We start from the raw sequence: 24,581 nt of genomic DNA, 5'->3' as shown, positions 1-24,581 counted from the left end.
AAAAGACGAGGGCTAATAGAAATCCTTGGGTAACAGAAGAAATATTGAATTTAATTGATGAAAGGAGAAAATATAAAAATGCATTAAATGAAGCAGGCAAAAGGGAATACAAACGTCTCAAAAATGAGATCGACAGAAAGTGCAAAATGGCTAAGCAGGGATGGCTAGAGGACAAATGTAAGGATGTAGAGGCTTGTCTCACTAGGGGTAAGATAGATACTGCCTACAGGAAAATTAAGGAGACCTTTGGAGAGAAGAGAACCACTTGTATGAATATCAAGAGCTCAGATGGCAACCCACTTCTAAGCAAAGAAGGGAAGGCAGAAAGGTGGAAGGAGTATATAGAGGGTTTATACAAGGGCGATGTACTTGAGGACAGTATTATGGAAATGGAAGAGGATGTAGATGAAGATGAAATGGGAGATAAGATACTGCGTGAAGAGTTTGACAGAGCACTGAAAGACCTGAGTCGAAACAAGGCCCCCGGAGTAGACAACATTCCATTGGAACTACTGACGGCCTTGGGAGAGCCAGTCCTGACAAAACTCTACCATCTGGTGAGCAAGATGTATGAAACAGGCGAAATACCCTCAGACTTCAAGAAGAATATAATAATTCCAATACCAAAGAAAGCAGGTGTTGACAGATGTGAAAATTACCGAACTATCAGTTTAATAAGTCACAGCTGCAAAATACTAACGCGAATTCTTTACCGACGAATGGAAAAACTGGTAGAAGCGGACCTCGGGGAAGATCAGTTTGGATTCCGTAGAAATGTTGGAACACGTGAGGCAATACTAACCTTACGACTTATCTTAGAAGAAAGATTAAGAAAAGGCAAACCTACGTTTCTAGCATTTGTAGACTTAGAGAAAGCTTTTGACAACGTTAACTGGAATACTCTCTTTCAAATTCTGAAGGTGGCAGGGGTAAAATACAGGGAGCGAAAGGCTATTTACAATTTGTACAGAAACCAGATGGCAGTTATAAGAGTCGAGGGGCATGAAAGGGAAGCAGTGGTTGGGAAAGGAGTGAGACAGGGTTGTAGTCTCTCCCCGATGTTATTCAATCTGTATATTGAGCAAGCAGTAAAGGAAACAAAAGAAAAATTCGGAGTAGGTATTAAAATTCATGGAGAAGAAGTAAAAACTTTAAGGTTCGCCGATGACATTGTAATTCTGTCAGAGACAGCAAAGGACTTGGAAGAGCAGTTGAACGGAATGGACAGTGTCTTGAAAGGAGGATATAAGATGAACATCAACAAAAGCAAAACGAGGATAATGGAATGTAGTCAAATTAAATCGGGTGATGCTGAGGGGATTAGATTAGGAAATGAGACACTTATAGTAGAAAGGAGTTTTGCTATTTAGGGAGTAAAATAACTGATGAGGGTCGAAGTAGAGAGGATATAAAATGTAGACTGGCAATGGCAAGGAAATCGTTTCTGAAGAAGAGAAATTTGTTAACATCGAGTATAGATTTAAGTGTCAGGAAGTCGTTTCTGAAAGTATTTGTATGGAGTGTAGCCATGTATGGAAGTGAAACATGGACGATAACCAGTTTGGACAAGAAGAGAATAGAAGCTTTCGAAATGTGGTGCTACAGAAGAATGCTGAAGATAAGGTGGGTAGATCACGTAACTAATGAGGAGGTATTGAATAGGATTGGGGAGAAGAGAAGTTTGTGGCACAACTTGACTAGGAGAAGGGATCGGTTGGTAGGACATGTTTTGAGGCATCAAGGGATCACAAATTTAGCATTGGAGGGCAGCGTGGAGGGTAAAAATCGTAGAGCGAGACCAAGAGATGAATACACTAAGCAGATTCAGAAGGATGTAGGTTGCAGTAGGTACTGGGAGATGAAGAAGCTTGCACAGGATAGAGTAGCATGGAGAGCTGCATCAAACCAGTCTCAGGACTGAAGACCACAACAACAACAACAACATAACTATCACTGGCTAGCCACACACACACACACATACAGATATAAGGAGAACAGAAATAAACAAACGTTAGTTTTCAGCATATAATTCTTTAGGTTGGCAACATGTACACAAACAAACCAAACAGGAAGAGACATGAGGTGAACACACTGTAGTTACGACTTGAAATCAGTGTTTTCGGTAAAATGTCTACAGCTAGTGACAGAAGAAAAAAAAATAACATGAAAATGTGCTTATGTTCCATAATCTAAGTTTTAGTTCAACCTCCAGCATGTGACCAGGTGAGGGGAAACGCAGATGTCCGCCAAAAACTCGATTCACTGTAAGTAATCAGTTAATCACGTAAAAAAAGATGTGAACTGTTTTATAATCTGCAAGTATCACATATCAAAACAAAACTGAATCATTCTAGATTCCACCGAAGATGCCTTAAAGTAAAAGGCGAAACGCATCTTGAACCAATAAAGTACACTGGATGAAGAAAAAAACGTTTGTTACTTCCAAAGGAAATAATCAATAGCTGTAGATACTTAGCAAATTACATCTTATGACATACCAGTAAATTAGTCTCGGTTTAACTTCTCAATCCACATGCTATTAAATGCCTTCCGAAAAACTGTAGTTTCTTTCATATCTCAGTAGATAAACAGATTTAGGATATTTATCATGTGACGAAATACATGACTTTTTACAAGTTATCGTTTGCAAAAAAACACTTTTCGATTTCTTGAACCGTTTACGAAATTTGCAGTTGGTACAACCACATGGTTTACGACGAGCAGGACGAAGTATCGGTCGCGTCGCGAGCGACCCGCGCGCGGTCACTGCACAGCCCATCCGCCGACATATCATTCAATATCACGAGAAAGGTGATAGCTATCGTTCTGCTCTCAGCTTTAAAAACAATTTCGATATGTTGACTAAATTTCATACGCAATAATGTATGACCTAAAATGAACTGTACGCAAAGTCCACGCAATGCGTTTTTACCTCTGCACACTTACTAAAATTTCGTGTAAAGGTTTACGTAAATGCGATACAGCAAGTAACCACGACGAATAACGAAAAGAAATTCGGTCCTTTATCGAGAGAAGATATCAGGCTGTAACATGCCCAAGAATCAAATTTTTCTACCGAATAGTTTCCTTGGAATCGGAAGATAAGTATTTCATGGCTGCCGCCGCGTCCGCGCCAGCGGTTCGGCGAAAGTTCGTGTGGCCCGGGATTCCGTACCTGACGTCACGCTCAGCGCGTTCTGTGATTGGCGGCGCGCACCTGGGGCGCGTCACGCGGCAGCGGAAGCGGTTCGACAAGGGCAAACTGCGACACAGAGCCCGCCGCGCCGTGCCGCTGACGCCGTTTCCATGGCAACCACGCCGCTGACGCGCGGTTTTGACGCGCGGCAGCCCTAGTGGGAACCGGCCTTTACATTCGAAGCCACATTGGGCGACCTACGCGCCGGATGGGGATGAAATGGTGATGAAGACAACACAACACCCAGTCCCTGAGCGGAGAAAATCCCTGACCAAGTCGGGAATCGAACGAGGGCCCTTAGGACGGCAATCCGTCGCGCTGACCACTTAGCTATCGGTGCGGACGTGATAGATATAATATGCTGATATATTACATTTTGTTGTGTTTTTCCTCTTGCTTTTTAGGTTAAAAGCAACTTTTGTAGCACAAGTTCCGTATTGTTAATGTATCGTTCGGTGTTACTTGCGATTTCCAGCGCTGTTGACACATGTATGGGTTCCTGGAGATGTATTTGTTGGTCTTCATACTCCAGCTGGCCGATTTCCGGCGTTGTTTATACACATTTGTCACATCGCATATTTCACTTTCAGTTCCATTTGGTGATCAACGTATGTGTGTTTTCGGTGTGTAGCGTTGCCAACTGTTGTGTGTTTGTCTGTCTTTCATTTCTGTTGTGTTTGATGTTTTTTGTTTATTGTGTGTATTCTGCTGTTTTTTCTTTTACTTTTCTTCGAAATAAATATGAGTTTATGTGTGTGTGTGTAATTTGCTGTGTGAAAATGTATTATTGTTTTTTTAAAATAAATATGAGTTTGTGTGTGTGTGTGTGTAATTTGCAGTGTGCAAATGTATTATTATTTTTTAATAAAAATGAGTTTGTGTGTGTGTGTGTGTGTGTGTGTGTGTGTGTGTGTAATTTGATATGTGCAAATGTATGATTATTATTTTATTTATTTCTTTTAATATGACTGCATGTGGTCTGTGTGGAGAGGGGGGCGAGAGAGAGAGAGAGAGAGAGAGAGAGAGAGAGAGAGAGAGAGAAGAGGGGAAGGAGATACATTAATTATTCATTTCGGTTTGTTATTGTTTTTCTGGCTAGCATGATCAGGGAGTTATTGTTTATATGGATTTGGTCATTGAGTACCTTCTTTTCCATTCAATTGATATTTGTATGTGAAAGTTTTCTTGCAATGTCACGAGTTTTTTGTTGTGATTATTCACTCTGATTACTGTCATGTCACATTCCATGTTGGATGGTTCATGTCCATGTTTTATCAGATGTTTGGCGAAGGTAGAGTAACTGTTTTCATATTTCCAACTTCTTATGTGTTCTTTATATCTAGTTTTAAAGTTACCAGTAAGATAGGGATGTAGACTTTCGCCCCTACTGTTCTATCTACATCGAAGAAGCAACGACAGGAATAAAAGAAAGGTTCAAGTGGAATTAAAATTCAAGGTGTAAGGGTATCAATGATAAGATTGCATGACATTGCTGTCCTCAGTGCAAACGAAGAAGAACTACAGGATTTGCTGAATAGAATGAAAAGTGTAATGAGTATGCAATATTGATTGAGAGTCAGTCGAAGAAAGTCGAAAGTAATGAGAAGTAGCAGAAATGAGAACAGCGAGAAACTTAACATCAGAATTAGTGATCACGAAGTAGATGAAAAGGCATTCCTGGCCGAGAGAACTCTTCTAGTATCGAACATAGGCATTAATTTGAGGAAGAAATTTCTGAGAATGTATGAGATTCATTCAAATGAAACCTGGTCAGTGCGTGTACCTTTGCCTTGCCCGTAAGGTGGCACCACGTAACTGCGGGTATGGTGGCGCCATCTATTAGTAGAGAGACTGAGCGTGCGCACCGTTTGATATTGCATAGCGCCAGTGTGGTTTCACGCCGAAGAGAAGGTGGTCAAACAAGCTTCGTCCACTACCGAGCATGCAGGCGAGTAAGCAGGAACAACGAGGAGTTATCCGATTTTTGGCGGCGGAGGGAGTTGGAGACCGTGAAATATATCGACGGATGAAGGCTGTGTACGTGGAGTACAGTCTGAGTCGTTAAAGTGTTGTGGAACTGTGCAAACGATTCCTTGAGGGGTGCGAGTCACTGGAAGACGATGCTCGTCCCTCGTCCTGGACACGCTCATCGTGTCATCACACCGGAAATGGTTGCGGAAGTGAATGCTTTAGTCTTGGAGAGCCTTTCACCGTGTCACTTTCATGTGTTTGTACCTCTAAAACAAGCTATTCGCGGACATCGATTCGCAACGGACGACGAAGTGTGTGACTGGGTCCAGGCCTGGATCCGACAGCAGCCTACTATCTTCTTCAAGGATGGAATCGATTGGTTAGTGTCACAATGGGATAAATGTGACAACAGTTTTGGCGACTATTTTTGAGTATGTGCACTGTGTATAATTACGTTTTAGAGTTAATGAAATGGTTACCGTTACTTTACACTAGTGACCTGGTTTCATTTGACTACCCCTTATACGTTTGGAGTACGGCATTGTCTGGTAGTGAGACATGGATTGTGGGAGAACCGGAACACAAGAGAATCGAAGTATTTGAGATTTGGTGCTACAGAGAAATATTGCAATTAGGTTGACTGATAAGGTAAGAAGTTTCCTGGAGACTCGGCGAGGAAAGGAATATATGGGAAACACTGACACGTGGAAGGGATAGGGTGACAGGATATCTGTTAAGATATCAGGGAATGACTTCCATGATACTAGAGGGAACTGTAGAAAGTATAAACTGTGGAGGAAAACAGAGATTGGAATGCATCCAGCAAATAATTGATCACGTTGGTTGCAAGCGCTAATTTGAGATGAAGAGGCTGGCACAGAAGTCTTCTTCAGTGAAACATGTGACCAAGCAACAGCAACATAACAGGACGCAGTATTGACAAACGAGCAGAAGAAAATGTGGGTAAACTCTGTCAAAATACGAAACATAATCCGTGAATAACAAACTACACGAAATAGTTCCCCATACCTAAGCTCCACAAAGCTTTTATCGATGTCCACAGGTTCGGCTCAACTACACAAAAACAAGTTTGGTACATAAAAACAAACTTTCCCAGCTAATGACTAGCAAAATACTACGATGGTAACACCAAAAACTGGCATATGCCACGAATTTTAACAGAACCTACATATTCAAGATTGGATAATAAACAAAAACAAATTAGTACAGATGATTTTCTAGCATCCCTCATGTTTCCAGATGACATAATGTACTAATATAGATCTGTGGCTGATTTTGGTTGACAGTCACAGGTCATATATAATGTAAAATAAAAGGTAACGTGCACATACAATTTGAATGACAACAAAATCCGATGTATCATATTTTCTTAACCTAAAAATAACCTGTATGTGAGTATTTCACGAAAATAACTAAAAAAACCCTGAGAATGCCGGAACCTGTACAGAAAATTGGAATAGAGATCAACAGAAACATCATTTCCGCCCTTTTTATTGCTCATGAAAACCACACATTGCATGTTATACCACCATACAACGAGAGCTTCAGAGGTGGCAACCCAAATTGCTGTACACACCGGTACCTCTAATACCCAGCAGCACATCCTCATGCTTTGTTGCACGCCTATTTTCGTCGTGGCATACTATCCACAAGTACATCAAGGCACTGTTTCTCCTGATTATCCCTCTCCTCAATGGTGATTCGGCGTAGATCCCTCAGAGTGGTTGGTGGGTCACGCCGTCCACAAACAGCCCTTTTCAATCTATTCCAGGCATGTTCGATAGAGCCATTTCTGGAGAACATGCTGGCCACTCTAATCGAGCGATGTCGTTATCCTGCAGGAAGTCATTCACAAGATGTGCACGATGGGGGCACGAATTGTCGTCCATGAAGACAAATGCCTCGCCAATATCTGCCGACATGGTTGCACTATCGGTCGGAGGATGGCATTCACCTATCGTACAGTAGTCACGGCGCCTTCCATGACCACCAGCGGCGTACGCCGGCCCTACATAATGCCACCCCAAAACAGCAGGGAACCTCCACCTTGATGCACCCGCTGGATAGTGTGTCTAAGGCGTTCACTCTGACCGGGTTGCCTCCAAACACGTCTCCGACGATTGTGTGGTTGAAGATATATGCCACACTCATCGGTGAAGAGAACGTGATGCCAATCCTGAACGGTCCATTCGGCATGTTTTTGGGCCCATCTGTACTGCGCTGCATGGTGTCGTCGTTGCAAACATGGACCTCGCCATGGACGTCGGGAGTGAAGTTGCGCATCATGCAGCCTATTGCGCACAGCTTGAGTCGTAACACGGCGTCCTGGAGCTGCACGAAAAGCAATATTCAACATGTTGGCTTTGCTGTCAGGGTTCCTCCGAGCCATAATTCGTAGGTAGCGGTCATCCACTACAGTAGTAGCCCTTGGGCGACCTGAGTGAGGCATGTCATCGACAGTTCCTGTCTCTCTGTACCTCAAATGGTTCAAATGGCTCTGAGCACTATGGGACTTAACTTCTGAGGTCATGAGTCCCCTAGAAATTAGAACTACTTAAACCTAACTAACCTAAGGACATCACACAACACCCAGTCATCACGAGGCAGGGAAAATCCCTGACCCCGCTGGGAATCGAACGCGGGAACCCGGGCGCGGGAAGCGAGAACGCTACCGCACGACCCTCTGTACCTCCTCCATATCCGAACATCACCACTTTGGTTCACTCCGAGACGCCTGGACACTTCCCTTGTTGAGAGCCCTTCCTGGCACAAAGTAACAATGTGGACGCGATGGAACCGCGGTATTGACCGTGTAGGCATAGTTGAACTACAGACAACACGAGCCGCGTACCTCCTTCCTGGTGGAAAGACTGGAACTGATGGGCCGTCGGATTCCCTCTGTCTAATAGGCGCTGCTCGTGCATGATTGCCGGCCGGGTTGGCCGAGCGGTTCTAGGCCCTACAGGCTGGAACCGCGCGACCGCTACGGTGTGATGTCCTTAGGTTAGTTGGATTTAAGTAGTTGTAAGTTCTAGGGGACTGATGACCTCAGGTGTTAAGTCCCACAGTGCTCAGAGCTATTTGAACCATGCATGATTGTTTACATCTTTGGACGTGTTTAGTGACATCGCTTTAAACATTCAAAGGGACTGTGTCTGTGATACAATGGCCACAGTCAAAGCCTATCGTCAGGAGTTCTGGTAATCGGGATGATGCAAAACTTTTTTTGATGTGTGTAGTTTGTGTTCTTGAAAGAAGGCGAACCCTTCTTTAATTCATTATTATTTTTCTGCAAGCTCCGGAACTGAGCTGAAAACTCCAATATGATGAAAATATGTGACATAAATGGCGTATCTTTTGATTCTAGTGATTTAGAAGCTTCAAATTTTTATACTTGCATGGGACCGTAAACCCTAATATGTGACTTATACACTGAAGGGCCAAAGAAACTGGTGTAGGCATGCGTATTCAAATACAGAGGTATGTAAACAGCCGGAACACGGTGCTGTGGTCGGCAATACCTATATAAGACAACAAGTGTCTGGTGCAGTTGTTAGATCGCTTACTGCTGCTACAGTGGCAGTGATGACCGCACGACACAAAGCTTTACGCATTGCCTGGTCCCTTCAACACCCTCATTGGACTGTTGATGACTGGAAACATGTTGCCTCGACTGACGAGTCTTCTTTCAAATTGTATCGAGCGGATGGACACGTACGACTATGGAGACAACCGCATGAATCCATGGACACTGCATGTCAGCAAGGGACTGTTCAAGCTGGTGGAAGCTCTGTAATGGTGTGGGGCATATGCAGTTGGAGTGATATGGGATCCCTGATGCGTTTAGATACGACTCTGACGGGTGACACTTAGATATGCGTCCTGTCTGATCGCCTGCATCCATTCATGTCCGTTGTATATTCCGACGGAATTGGGCAATTTCAGCTGGACAATGCGACACCCGCACGTCCAGAATTGCTACAGAGTGACTCCAAGAACACTCTTTTGAGTTTAAATACTTCCACTGGCCACCAAACTCCCCAGACATGAACATTATTGAGCATATGTGGGATGCCTTGCAACGTGCTGTTCAGAAGAGATTTCCAACCCATGGGTTTATGGACAGCCCTGCAGGATCCATAGTGTCAGTTCCCTCCAGCACTACTTCAGAGATTAGTCTAGTCCGTGCCACGTCGTGTTGTGGCACTTCTGCGTGCTCGCGGGGGCCGTACACGTTATTAGGCACGTGTACGAGTTTCTTTGCCTCTCCAGTGTATTTAAACCTTATACATCTACCCGTTCCTGAGGAAAAGGGCTCGCAAGAGGCAGCTAGACAGACAGAATGACGGGTAACAAAGCGATCACATAAGGATTCCATTTTCAAGATTGAGGCATGGAACGCTAAAAATGGCTTGACGATAGTGTTATATGAGAGGTAACACATGAGGGCGTAGGATGTCAGCCACCAGCCGTGACCTGAAGTCATACCCGACGGCCAGCGTGACACCAGGACTAATACTGCAGTGCCTCACCAAAATATTGGAAGCATGAGGCCTCTCCTCAGATCGGCGCCCTTCTCGTCGGCGATGGTCATCCGTGGAAGTGCAGAACCGCCGTCCATCGCTGAACACAGCGTGATGCTATCAATCAGTAATGCCTATTCCCTGTGATGGCCCACTCCATACACAGCCCTCTCCATTGTGGTGTTAACGGCAGCCTACGTATGGGATTTTAATTACATAGTCCTCCTGCTGCTGCTCTCCGATCAGTGATGTGGGATGACACAATATTACAGGGAATCCATTACTTGTTCTCGGATGGCAGAAGCAGTTGAGACGGGTTTACGATGTGCTTGGTGCACGGTACGGCCATCCCCCTTTATGGTAGTCAGACAGGGCGACAGGAACTTCGACGACGAATTTGGCTGCACTTATGTTCCCTTGCTGTCCACCATCGGTCGACTGTTACATTCGAATGCCACACGTATCTGTATATTGCACAATTCGACCAGCTGGACAAATGAACACCCACAAAGAGGCCCCTTTCAAACTGCCAGGTGCTGATAACGCTGTCTCATAGGAGTACGCGGCATCTCCTTGTCCTTCACAATGATCTGTGAATATCTGACGCTGTTTACGCCTTTTATGTACCCCACCATGCCTGGTGACAACACTAATTTCGAACAGCACAAATGCACTCTGTTGGTCGTCCTGCCTGTCACAGAGAATGGCAGCTCTAATCATTTACATGCCTGCCGATGGTGTATGCCTGTACAAATTTAAATTAAATCCAATTCTGTCTAGTGGGTGCTTCACACTTCCTGGCAGGCAGTGTAGTTTGATCGTGTGTTGTTGTTCAAGATGATTCTGGCTTTGTTCATCGGCACTGTTTTGAGTTCACGTTACTTGGTCTCGCAACGTGATTTCTCTAGCCGTCTAGCGTGTTTTCGTCTGTCGACCTACAGTCGATCTCAGCTGTCACACGCAGCGTGGTTAGCGGCAGTGATCTGCCTAGTTCCTGTCAGGCCACAACACAAAAGAAGGCACTCGGTGTGGAACACGTGCTCGCATTTGACAGTCATGGGACGGAAAATTTTGTAATTAAACATCCCGGCATTCGCTTGAAGTTATTTAGGCAAACCTACAGCCAGATGGACGGAAGGGTATTTGAACGCTTCTCCTTATTACGAACACAGTGATTAACTTTTGCGTCTCAGTGCCAGAACCATAAACAACCAGAAATTATATAGTGCCATCTGACAACGCGTTCTTGCCCTATGGTGCTGTGCAGTGAGCTACTGCGGGTGATTCTTTCACTCTCTGGCGATGTGTATTGTTTAGTCAAACTTCCTGAAATATTAAACTGTGTGCCGAACCCTTAACTGAACTTGGAACTTTCCCGCTGACGTATAAATCTCTAGCAGTTGCACCCTGCTAGCACACCTACTGTACACCACTCAAGGCTTCAATCTGTCAGTATCTTTCGTTTCTTTGTTTGAAGTGATATGAGTGAGATATGGTATTAATGTAGAAATGTTGGAACACGTGAGGCAATACTGACCTTACGACTTATCTTAGAAGAAAGATTAAGGAAAGGCAAACCTACGTTTCTAGCGTTTGTAGACTTAGAGAAAGCTTTTGACAATGTTGACTGGAATACTCTCTTTCAAATTCTAAAGGTGGCAGGGGTAAAATACAGGGAGCGAAAAGCTATTTACAATTTGTACAGAAACCAGATGGCAGTTATAAGAGACGAGGGGCACGAAGGGAAGCAGTGGCTGGGAAGGGAGTGAGACAGGGTTGTAGCCTCTGCCAGATGTTATTCAATCTGTATATTGAGCAAGCAGTAAAGGAAACAAAAGAAAAATTCGGAGTAGGTATTAAAATCCATGGAGAAGAAATAAAAACTGAGGTTCGCCGATGACATTGTAATTGTCAGAGACAGCAAAGAACTTGGAAGAGCAGTTGAACGGAATGGACAGTGTCTTAAAAGGAAGATATAAGATGAACATTAACAAAAGCAAAACGAGGATAATGGAATGTAGTCGAATTAAGTCTGGTGATGCTGAGTGAATTAGATTAGGAAATGAGACACTTAAAAGTAGTAAAGGAGTTTTGCTATTTGGGGAGCAAAATAACTGATGATGGTCGAAGTAGAGAGGTTACAAAATGTAGACTGGCAATGGCAAGGAAAGCGTTTCTGAAGAAGAGGAATTTGTTAACATCGAGTATAGATCTAAGCGTCAGGAAGTCGTTTCTGAAAGTATTTGTATGGAGTGTAGCCATGTATGGAAGTGAAACATGGACGATAAATAGTTTGGACAAGAAGAGAATAGAATTTTTCGAAATGTGGTGCTACAGAAGAATGCTGAAGATTAGATGGGTAGATCACATAACTAATGAGGAGGTATTGAATAGAATTGGGGAGAAGACGAGTTTGTGGCACAACTTGACAAGAAGAAGGGACCGGTTGGTAGGACATGTTCTGAGGCATCAGGGGATCACAAATTTAGCATTGGAGGGCAGCGTGGAGGGTAAAAATCGTAGAGGGAGACCAAGAGATGAATACTCTAAGCAGATTCAGAAGGATGTAGGTTGCAGTAAGTACGGGGAGATGTAGAACCTTGCACAGGATAGAGTAGCATGGAGAGGTGCATCAAACCAGTCTCAGGACTGAAGACCACAACAACAACAACATGGTATTAACAAAGTGCCGTTTTGACTCGAATCTTAGGCTCAGTTAGCTGATCGCCCCAGCGAAAGAGGACCGTGTTCGAATTTCAGTTCAGGAAGTATTTTTAATTTTTCTGGATGTTCCGGCGAACGCGTGGTTTGTGGTCTTCTCTCGATTCAGAAAGTTATTAGACTGAGAGAGCTGCTGCAATAGTAACACATGCGTCTCATATTCGGGAGCGCGATGGTTCAAATGTGGCTTAAGGTCTTCCGTTCGTCTGTAGTTAAAAACTGAATTTTTCGCGGAATAGTCTACATCATCATTCTGTAAACGAACGTGTCAACTGCGCACAATAGAAGCAGCAACGCGCGCTCCAAAGAAGAGCATTAATGTGAGGCGACATATGAGATAAGGCGATAACGGGTGCTTTTCTGGAAAAGGACTTCAGCTCCAGTGGCAGACGCTGCAGAGACGTTCTGCATCACGGTATGATCTACTGTGAGAATTCCAAGAGCTTATGTTCCTAGAAGAGTTAACCAATATGTTGCTTCCTCCCAGGTATATGTCGCGAAAGGACCATGAAGATAAAATTAGAGAGATTCGAGCCCACGTGGAGGCTTACCGGTAATCGTTCTTCTTGCGAATCATTCGCCACGGGAACAGGAAAAAGGGGTAAGTGACAGTGGAGCACAAAGTACCCTCTACCTCACACCATAAGGTGACTTGCGGAATACAAATGTAGATGTAGCTTATCGAGGCAGGATTACACACCGATGGTGACAACAAGACTCCTGGATGGCAATGAATTTTATGTGCTTGGCTAACGATAACATTTCGTATACGCCTGTATTTCCAAGAGAAACCCTGATTCTTGTGCTGCAGCTCACTCACCCTGTTCCCAGCACAGATACAGGGGGCCTTAAAGACGGCTCTTTCTTCGAAATGACCAACCAGCCTCCCTCATTCTGACGTTATAGTCTCTCACGTTTTCTCCTATTTGTCCCAAACGAAATCTAAAGGGTTTTTATGGTGCTCTGCGCGAATTCGCAGCCTTTCTTTGCCCGCTTTAGCAGTATGTGTGAAATTATGGAGCCACACACGCGCCAGTGAAGCTGCAAACTCGCGGCGAGAAAGTTGTGCTCGTCAGCCACTGCTGCTTCTCAACGATCTCGCCAATCGCCGCGGAGCAGCAGTAGTTGTGAGAGAATTGCACGCATATTCGTAACCCTGGCAACAGCCAATGTCAGTCTGCCATGCATTCAGTCGGTTTGGATAATGATCTTGTATTGAGAAGGTGAATAAATACCCTGAAATATAGGTCACAGCTTGCAAGGAGTGTCATCATTACATTAAGAAAAGAGCCGGCTGGTTTTTAAGTGTGTGGAGACTTTTGTGATCGTTTTGTTTCAAAACCGGAAAAAGGAAGGTATGATATAGGCAAGTACCGCTGTTAAACTATTTTGTGTTTGTTTTCTGGACGCGGTGTTTTTGCTCGATTGTGGCCATTCAACACTTAAAATAGCCCCTCACCCCGAGAAGACACTGAGAAGACAGCGTTATAGATTCTGCCCAAGTCTCTGACATCCATTGTTGTTGGTGATGGTTCTAGCAACCAAACCGTCGAAACTGAAACGTAAACAAAATAACTTTAATCTGGCCCAGCGAGCAATGTGTGTGGAGATGATGGCGGTAACGTGTAGCGTTGGATTCGGAGGCAAACTGAGGAAGATTTTCTCGTAGCCATGGTAATTAAAACTAAAGCATGAGTCTGTTTTGCTCTTCTCATAGGAGAAGGCTTACAAAAGAAGATTGAACAAATACATTCTCATAGTGCACTTATACTAGTTCCAGAATTTGTAAAATTAACAGTTAGTTCCAAGACGCCCTGTTCTCATTCCAGCCCACACGTCTTTTGGTTAAGACACAGGAAGAGAGACGGAAGTACTCGTAAGAAGTACTCCTGAGCTGAAGCAACAGAAATTGTTCAAACGAAGAATACTGGAGTAGACTACAATGATAAAATTATAATACCGCTGCTTTACAAGAATCACAATAATGTCACTGGGGAGTCCAAGATTTTAAAAGGAGTCAGACAAGGATGGGGCTGGTCTCCACTATTACTTAATTTACACATCGAAAATGCAGTGATCAAATTCTCAGCACATTGAGATAACAGTTAATGGAGAATGTTTCAAAACGAACAATTTTACAAATGGCAGCAGCTTACTGGGTAGAAACGAAGACGAAGTAGAGAGTGGCGGGGGTGACTCCAGATGAACCGAGTCTTAATAGAGAAGTGCGAGGTGAAGATCATGAGAAGCAAAATAAAAACCTCCGAACAAGAGAGAGGGAAAACAAAATTCAGCCATGGAGCTTCAAGGCGAAAAGCTGGTGTCAGTGACTATGATCAGGTACCTCGTAAGTTGTATCACAGTGGATGGTACAAGTACGGCGGATGTATCCAGCAAAGAACGCTACTTACCTCACACATTGTCAGGAAACGATTTTTAAAGAGCACACGTATGTGTGGGCAGAAATCTGACGCTGAGGAATTCGGAAAAAACTGCAAGCTTTCGAGATGAGGTGTTGAAGTAGAATGTTGTAGATACCACAGACCTACATTGTGAAACGAAGTGATTAGAAGAGCAAGAGGGATAAGTGGCCTACCCAAAACAGTCATCATCAGGAGGAGGAACATGATTAGCCACTTATTCCGCTAATCATCCCCCTTCAATTTTTATCGAGACAGTGATGAATTGTAACGGTGTCGGCGGTTCAGGCACCGACACCAGGTATAGAAGTATTAAACCGGAATTTGGTTCCAATAATTACTCGTCTGTTGTTTGAAACTGATAAACAATATTTTATTCAAAATGATCTCCATCGCTATTTATATATTTCTCCCACCTCTCCGGCAGACTATGAACGCCACGCCAAAAAACAGTTCTTCTTTTGAAGCGAACCAGTCAGCGAGCCATTTTCGTACATTTTCATACGAATTGAAGCGTCGTTCAGCGAGAGCGTGTCCCAGTGTTGCAAATAGATAACAGTCGGATGGAGCCAAGTCTAGTATTTCCCAAGTGAACGCCGGTCGTAGTGGCCGTGCGGTTCTAGGCGCTACAGTCTGGAGCCGAGCGACCGCTCCGGTCGCAGGTTCGAATCCTGCCTCGGGCATGGATGTGTGTGATGTCCTTAGGTTAGTTAGGTTTAATTAGTTCTAAGTTCTAGGCGACTGATGACCTCAGACGTTAAGTCGCATAGTGCTCAGAGCCATTTGAACCAATCCAAGTGAATGCCTCGATCGTTTCCCCGACTCGTTTTGCTGTGTGTGATGGGGTCATCATGGAGCAATATGACTTCGTGTTGCCTTTTTCCATATTCCAGTCGCTTTTCACGTAATGCTCGCTTGAAATCGATCATCTGCTGTTGGTAGCGATCAGTGTTAACGGTTTCACCAGGTTTTAGCAACTGATAGTTGATGACACCCTTCTGATCCCACCAAACACAGAGCATTGTCTTCGTTCCAAAGCGATTTGGTCTTGCAGCGATTGTCACTGGTTTGCTTCGATTCACCCATGACTTACGAAGCTTAGGGTTCTCAAAATAAATCCATTTTTCCTCTCCTGTCACTGTTCGATACCCACCCACCTCCCCAGGGGTCGGAACCCCTGCAACCCATCGATAGAATTAATCAATAAACAATTAAATAATAGATCTAAAAGATAAGACTTTTAAATAAAAGTAGACCTATACTTAAAAAAAAAATCTCACGAGATAGATAAGGATGCTTCGCAACTTTAAACTGAACAATAAAATAAACAATTCCCCACAGTGCATCCAAGAGTGCCCCATAGACCATCCCAGAGTGCCCCAGAGAGCATCCCAGAGTGCCCCAGTGAGCTAAAACACCAAAAAGAATCGCTTCTCGGCTTTTGGCAAGATCAATGTGTAGGAGTCTCTATGACATAACCAACTTTCTTTTGTATCTGGCGAGCAGCATTTCACAAGGAGTCTTTAGATGTGCTTTCTGTCTTTCATTCAGTTCATGCGGAACCCATTTTACCACTTTGTGCACTTTTCCCATGGCCTTCAACCGAAGAGAAACGGCTTTCTGCGTCACATTCAATTGTTCTGCGAGTTCCTATTGAGTTTGAGTATCATCTTCATCCAATAAGGCCTGCAATTCGTTGTCTTCGAAATTTTCGGTGTTTTCCCGCGCTCGTCGTATCTCACTTCAAAATCACTACTTTAGAAGTTTAACTACTCGAAACACTGTATTTGCCCAAGAGCATGTTCGCCGAAAGCCTCGACAAGCATTCTATCCGATTCTGCAGCAGTTTCCTTCAAATGATAACAGAAAGCCAATGCTGTCCGCATATCGTAGTTCGTAAGCACAAAACTCGACATGCTGGCGGGTTTGAAATAGATACCGATTTATGGAACTTGGGTTACGACATTCGTCGTCAGCCGTTACAGGAAGCAGATGGCATTGCAGACGCAGCCTCATGGGCCCCTGCACTGACGCCTAGCACCATCTATACGGAAATTTTGGTTTCGTACTTCTACACCTGGTATTAGCCAGCAAGGCTTCTTCTTCCCAGAATGGTGTATGTGAGAAGTGTGGACTGCATACTACCAGTACCACGGCGAGTGCGGAGTCAGGAGAGCTCATTCAATATATATATTTTTTATTCGTCATGACTTCCATACAAAATGTTGAAGTCGGCATCCCATCGGAGCGAGAGGTCATCCAGGGGGCAGGCACAACTCGTCTGCGGCGTTTGTGACCTCCTGGAAGCGTGTGTACATATTAGACAGTGGGTTGCTGCCTCAGTGGAAGAGCAGCAGCTGGAGAAGAGGCCTCACTGACGCAGAGAAGGCGTCACCCTGCAGCTAGCAAGCTCACGCAGGACTGCCAGACAGCTGGTCAGCCAGAATGGAACCTGTTGCTGAGCCTAGGACCCTTGAATTCGACAAGGGGTTAGACGATGACACCCTAGACGTGGCCTCCTCTTGATGGCACCAGCTCGAGGCACGGAACCATCAGGTCTAACTGATCTCACTGCTTGGCGAGTTGGAAGGTGCTCGGCCGCAAATTGGACTGATGGGTAGCAAGGAGACCGTCACAACGGCGGCTGCAGTCACATGTCCAGGACCCAGTCGAAATAAGAGTAGTGCTAATGGCTTAGCGGTGATCAGTAACAGATGCTCTGGTCAGATATGTTGTGATTTCGTGCCATGTAGGTGTCTCCAAAAGTGCAGCTCTGTGTCATGTCCTGTGGAAAACCAGTCCCAGTACAGCAGACTGCTGTGGTGCAGACTACTGCGCCATCAGTATTCTTGCACCCAGTGACAGGAGTTTACAGGTGCGCCTTGTGTGGACAGAAATTGAGAGATATATACCACATAAATTAATAAGTGATGGCACCGATCCCCCATAGTACACAAAACGGATCAGATCGTTGTTGCAGATGCAACGGAAAAAGCATGCCAAATTTAAAAGAACGCAAAATCCTCAAGACTGGAAAAGTTTTACAGAAGTTCGAAATAAGGCGCATACTTCAGTGCGAGAGGCTTTTAATAATTTCCACACCGAAATTCTGTCTCGAAATCTGGCAGAAAACCCAAAGAGATTCTGGTCATACATAAAGCACACCAATAGCAAGACGCAATCCATACCTTCACTGCGCGGTAACAACGGTGAAGTCACTGATGACAGTGCCACTAAAGGAGAGTTATTAAACACGGTTTTCCGAAACTACTTCACCAAAGAAGACGAAGTAAATATTCCTGAATTCCAATCAAGAACAACTGCCAAGATGAGAAACATAGAAGTAGATATCCTCGGAGTAACGACTCAGCTTAAATCACTTCATAAAGGCAAGGCTTCCGGTCCAGATTGTATACCAGTCAGGGTCCTCTCAGAGTATGCTGATAAAATAGCTCCATATTTAGCAATTATATACAACCACTCGCTCACAAAAATATCCGTACACAAAGATTGGAAAATTGCTTAAGTCACACCAATACCCAAAAAGGGAACTAGGAGTAATCCGCCGAATTACAGGCCTATATCACTAACGTCGATTTGCAGTAGGGTTTTGGAACATATACTGTATTCGAACATTATAAAGTATCTCGAAGAAAACAATTTATTGAAACATAGTCAGCACGGTTTCAGAAAATATCGTTCTTGTGAAACACAAGTAGCTTTTTATACTCATGAAGTAATAAGTGCTATCGACAGGGGATGTCAAATTGATTCCATAATTTTAAATTTCCGGAAGGCTTTCGACACCGTTCCTCACAAGCGTCTTCTAACCAAACGGCGTGCCTACGGAGTGTCGCATCAGTTGTGCGACTGAATTAGTGATTTCCTGTCAGAAAGGTCACAGTTCGTAGTAATAGACGGAAAGTCATCGAGTAAAACAGAAGTAATATCCGGCGTTCCCCAAGGAAGTGTTATAGGTCCTCTATTGTTCCTGATCTATATTAACGACATAGGAGACAATCTGAGTAGCCGTCTTAGATTGTTTGCAGATGATGCTGTCATTTACCGTCTTGTAAAGTCATAAGATGATCAAAACGCATTGCAAAATGATTTAGGTAAGATATCTGTATGGTGCGAAAAGTGGCAATTGACCCTGAATAAGGAAAAGTGCGAAGTTATTCACATGAGTACTAAAAGAAATCAGCTAAATTTCGATTACGCGATAAGTCACACAAATCTGAAGGCTGTAAATTCAGCTAAATATTTAGGGATTACAATTACAAATAACCTAAATTGGAACGACCACATAGATAATATTGAGGGTAGAGCAAACCAAAGACTGCGATTCACTGGCAGAACAGGTCTACTAAAGAGACTGCTTACACCACGCTTGTCCGCCCTATTCTGGAGTATTGCGGGGCGGTGTTGGATCCGCATCAGGTGGGACTGACGGATGACACCGAAAAAGTACAAAGAAGGGCAGCTCGTTTTGTATTATCGCGAAATAGGGGAGATAGTGTCACAGACATGATACGTGAATTGGAGTGGCAATCATTAAAACAAAGGGGTTTTTCGTTGCCACAGGATCTTCTCATGAAATTTCAATCACCAGTTTTCTCCTCCGATTGCGAAAACATTCTGTTGGCACCCACCTATATAGGGAGAAATGATCATCACGATAAAATATGAGAAATCAGGGCTCGCACAGAAAAATTTAAGAGCTCGCTTTTCTCGCGTGCTGTTCGAGAGTGGAACGGTAGAGAGACAGCTTGAAGGTGGTTCATTGAACCCTCTGATAGGCACTTTATTGTGAATAGCAAAGTAATCACGTATATGTAGATGATGGTTGCAAAGTCTCGTCTGCAGGTGATGCTGTAACACCTCCTCGCCCTGTTCTCAGGCTACTGCTAAAACTGTGCCTTGTTAACATTGTACTATTGTGTCTATATTTTTCTCTTGCTGTTGTGGGTCTTCTTTACCCACATTCTTCTTTACACTTTCCACATTGACTGTCCTCCCTCCCTGTACACCATATCAAACTGTGCGTGGTGACTGGTGCACCCTTACTTGTAAAAACCTTGTGGTCAATCCACTGTATTGGTAGGTAATGCACTTAAGTTCAGGTGGTGGACGGATGGCTGTCCTCTATTGTTGAACATAGGCTGTATAAGTGAGGACGAAATTCATATTACCATGACCTGTGACATGTACCTGCTGCATTACTGTTGAATCTTCTGGAATATCTATTCCACGCTAATGCACTCGTTCTGTGTAGCTATAAGCTTGTCGAGAAAACGAAGTATAGTGCTCTCTGATTTATTATTCAAGTAGATTAGGTTACCTAATTGTCAGGTAACTACAGCGCATGATACAGTAGATTCAGAGCGAAAAAGTCGGTCCCAAAATGTCACACAGAGTTCCATTAAGTAATGTCCCGCTGCTCCTTAGTTCAGAATGAGCTGTTCCTTGAGCTTCCCTGCTTGTAGCAGGTGGTAATAGCTACAACGTCTCATAGACTGAGTATGCCCAGTGAGGTCCTACCTTATGAAAATACGGTTGCGTCATAAGGATGTCCTGTGTAGCATACCACAAAAGAACATATGCAAAAATCACTGCCTGCAAAAACCATTTGACTACCACAATCTGTCCTGTGCTACACTACATGCCGATAATGAGTTATTTTCTCTTCCAATGTTCCATCTAACTTAATAGCCTGAGAATACTCATAGCCATACTGCACTCACACTGTATTCATACAACAAAAGAAACAAATGCTATCTCCTGCCATCTGAAGTTCATTACAAAACAAAGCAAACCCTCAAATTGCTGTGTTAACAAGACAGCAGAGTCAATTCAGATAGACAACCCACATTATATCCCCCTGTTAACTGTTAACGTACCACAAGAATGAAATTCATCCGCACATTATAACCTCAAAATTACCAAAAGTCAACTCTGTGAATCAGCAACCATAAAGTGGTGTAGCAACCCTCGCACTCAAAGACTTTGGTAGACTATCCCTTAAAATGCACATGCATATAAATAAACAATACCCTTCCTCATTTCTATATCACTCACTTCACATACATCATTACCACATTACATTACATGAGATAGAAAAAATGTACCTAATAAAAACCTAAAAATTTTTAATACATTATTCCTTCCACGGACGCAGAAGTGCAGCAGCATCATAGCACGATGCGCATTGTGGACATCTCTGTCTATGGTGCTACTAAAGCATTGAAATCTCAGTCACTCTTCCCTCTTCTTTATGACCGTTTAGCCCTAGGTCTTAATGCACATGACAACGTATGTGTAGATTGCGCCAGAGTGGTTTGCACAACTTGCAATGCAACCTTTCCTTTCTTTCTCCCTCCCAGGTAATGGTGGTAAAGATTTCAGTGCACCCAGAAACGATCGAATACGCCCAACGTGGATGACTGTTGTTTGAGTAGTAAGATGCAGTGTCACACTTACTGGCAAAGTCATCTCAGCTACTTGGTATGGACCTTGATAACGAGTAAAACATTTTATCGTCTTTCCCATCAAGGTATAAAGGCTTGTCAACATCACATACTGACCTATTTGGTATGTAACTAACTCAACATTCCATTGCACCATTTGCTCCTGTCGTCCCAGTGCCTTCTTATTCACTTTTTCCACTTGACTCCATATCGTGCATAAAGTTTTTGCAAAATTCTGTACCAATTCCCTATTTTTCTCTATTCTGGGGTTCACTTATCTCATATGCTGATAGTATCTTCTGGCCAAACACTACCTTGTAAGGCGATAGATTCGTACTCTCGTGAATCTTAGAATCATTGCCATACCACACCACCAAAACAGCATATCCCAATCGCTATGGTGACTGTTGATATAATGACTTAACATCTTCCCTACTGTCCGATGAATATGTTCTGTTCTCCCATTTGCTTGTGAGTGTATTGCACTTGCTCATAATTTATGAGTTTGCTATAGATGACAAAGTTGCTTCATCAGTTCCAACATGAAGTTAGCGCTTTGGCTCATAATCAACACCTCTGAAGCACTGAACTTAATTAACTAGTTATTCACCATGGTTTGAGCCACTATTTTGGCTTGCTGATTTGGAATGGCTACTATTTCCACATAGTATGAAAAGTGATTTATTATTATTAATTCAGTCCCTATCAGAATTTGTCCAAAATGACCTAAGATGTCCAAATTGATCATTTCAAATCGTTAACTCGCCTCTGAAGTGGAATATGCTGATGTCACAATTCAGCTCATTGCACACATGGTACACGGTTCTTTACACAATTTCTATGTCCCGGTCATATGTTCGCCACCAATATTGCTCGGATATTTGTCATTCTGAAGTTATTCAATCTCCACGTTCTACCAGCACGTGGTTGTGGATGTGCTTCAATACTTCATCCTGCAGCATATGTAGCTGGTACAACAACACAAGATCCAAGTTTTTGTTGGCTTATGTAACATTCTGTCATGCACAATGAATTGTGAATTGTGGTTGCACTGCAAATATCTTACAGTCTTCAGCTGCTTGCACTTTCTGCCACTCTGCAGTGTTGGAACCTAGCCACTGCAACGCAGTAATATTCTGACTTAGGCCATACACATTTCTGTGTGCTGTGCCTGGTCGATGACTTACCTCAGAATTGAATTCACTGAGTTTTAGCACCCAATGCAGCAACCTGCTTGATGGGTCTTTTAAAACCAACAGCAACGTATGATTAGTTAGCACGTTAAATTTCCTCACATGTAAAAAACGCTGAAAGAACATTACACCATATATAATGCTCAGCATGTTCTTCTCTATGGTAAAGTAATTCTTTCCTGCTTTATTTTTATGACATGAGACATAGGCAACCTGATGCTCTGTTCCATCCATTTTTTGACTCGATGCACAGCCAGGTGCACGATTGCTTACTTTGCATGACAATCGGAATTCCTCCTGATAATTCAAGAAAACCGATGCTGGTCCTGTTGTCAACATTCTTCAAATTTACTGAACGCATCTTAGTACTTCGACAACCGCACAGACACACACTCACTTACCCACACCCCACCACCACAAAAAAAAACAACCATTACTGAAGCTAGGAAAGACATATTATTTCCATCCACTCCATACAAAGGGGTCCAAAATCGCCACTAACACGTGCGAAGCTGCCTCCAACAAAAACTTATTTATTTTCCATCTATTAAGCCAGCTAAACAAAATTCTGCTGCATCACACATTTTAGTTGTGCTAATATTTATTGGGAGCGCCACTCAGAGCACTAGAGCTCCCATAGCCGTTTAACAGTTTTCCCATCCCTTGTCCCTCTTTGAAGCCCCTTACTAGGTTTTCATCAGCTGCAATAACATGTGATTTCTGCATGAAAAATACCCTTTTCATCCTAGACTTGGGTCAGTGCCTTTTATTTCCTCTGAGGCTGTTGCAGTCCCTATGGCTTCTCCTAAGTTTTTAGGAAACTCTGACCATAAAAGGAAGCTGACAAAAATGTGTCCAGTACTCTGTTCTGACCCTTGTAGCTGGATCCTATTGGTATCATTACTTTCTGTTAACTCCTACATACTGACATGCAACTTTCCAATCCTGTCGATGAAATTTTCAGTCCTCTGTCCCACTTTTGTGACTTGCTGTTCAACTGCTTCCACTTATACCTACAGCTGTTCTTTCTCCTACATCACTTTACCTGACCGCCCTCAGAATTTCAAAAGTTTGAGCATTCCTCAACTCCACCTGATGCATCATGTACGTTTTAGCATCTCTCACCAAATACAATTTGATCATATGCAACAGCTGCTCCTCCAACTAACTCCTCAGCTTAGCAGCTACCTTACCTGAAAAATGAGAAATTAGAATAAAGGTAGTAGCATCTAGGAAGGATATTGACATACTGCACAAAGACTTATCCTCTATTAATGTATCTAACTGCTTATGCAGCTCCGTATTGCCAGCATCCGTTTGTACCATCTGATTCAGCAAGGTATGAACTGCCTCTGTAGTGGTAGCCCCCTCTACCCCTAGATCGTCCATTACAAAGCGTCTGTTCACAATAAAAAGAAAAATACCGTAGGAAAGGAACAGACGCCAGTGCCACAGTCACATTTATGGACAGTGAACATCTCTAATTCATACTTCAGAGTGCCAACAATGAGCATTCTCTACATTCCCTGGCACATTCTCATGCACATAAAGCAAATCACTGCAGATAACTGGGTGCACAGAGCACTGTGCCCCAAACAAGTTACACTGCATTCACTTAAATGTACACTACCTGCCAGTGGCCATCGGTTTCCTTATAGTGCCCTCTAAAAATACTTACATATCTGACCGAGGTCACCTTCCAACAGTTGAATCTTCCATCCAGCCCTCCAATCCAGGCAACTAGACATTGCATGACCAACACAGTCTCATGGGAGAAGTGAAAAGATGTTCTAGCAGTACCACACTAAGTTTGGAGTTAGGAGAGCTCATTCAGTATAAACAATCTTTATTCGAGATAACTTCCGTACAAGAGGCCAACGTCGACGTCCCAACAGCGTGAGTGGTCATCCAGACAATGGGGCACTATCTCACGACAACTCGCCAGCAGTGTGAGTGGACCCGCAGTAGCGGGTATGTACGTTAGGCAGAGGGTTGCCTAGATGACAGCTTCCACTCTCGCAGTACTGTAAGGTTTCTTGAGGAATGACAGCCCATTCTTCATGGAGTGC

Source organism: Schistocerca nitens, chromosome 2 (assembly GCF_023898315.1).
Source record: "Schistocerca nitens isolate TAMUIC-IGC-003100 chromosome 2, iqSchNite1.1, whole genome shotgun sequence".
Taxonomy (NCBI): Eukaryota; Metazoa; Arthropoda; class Insecta; order Orthoptera; family Acrididae; genus Schistocerca; species Schistocerca nitens.
Note: the sequence above shows the minus strand (reverse complement) of the source record.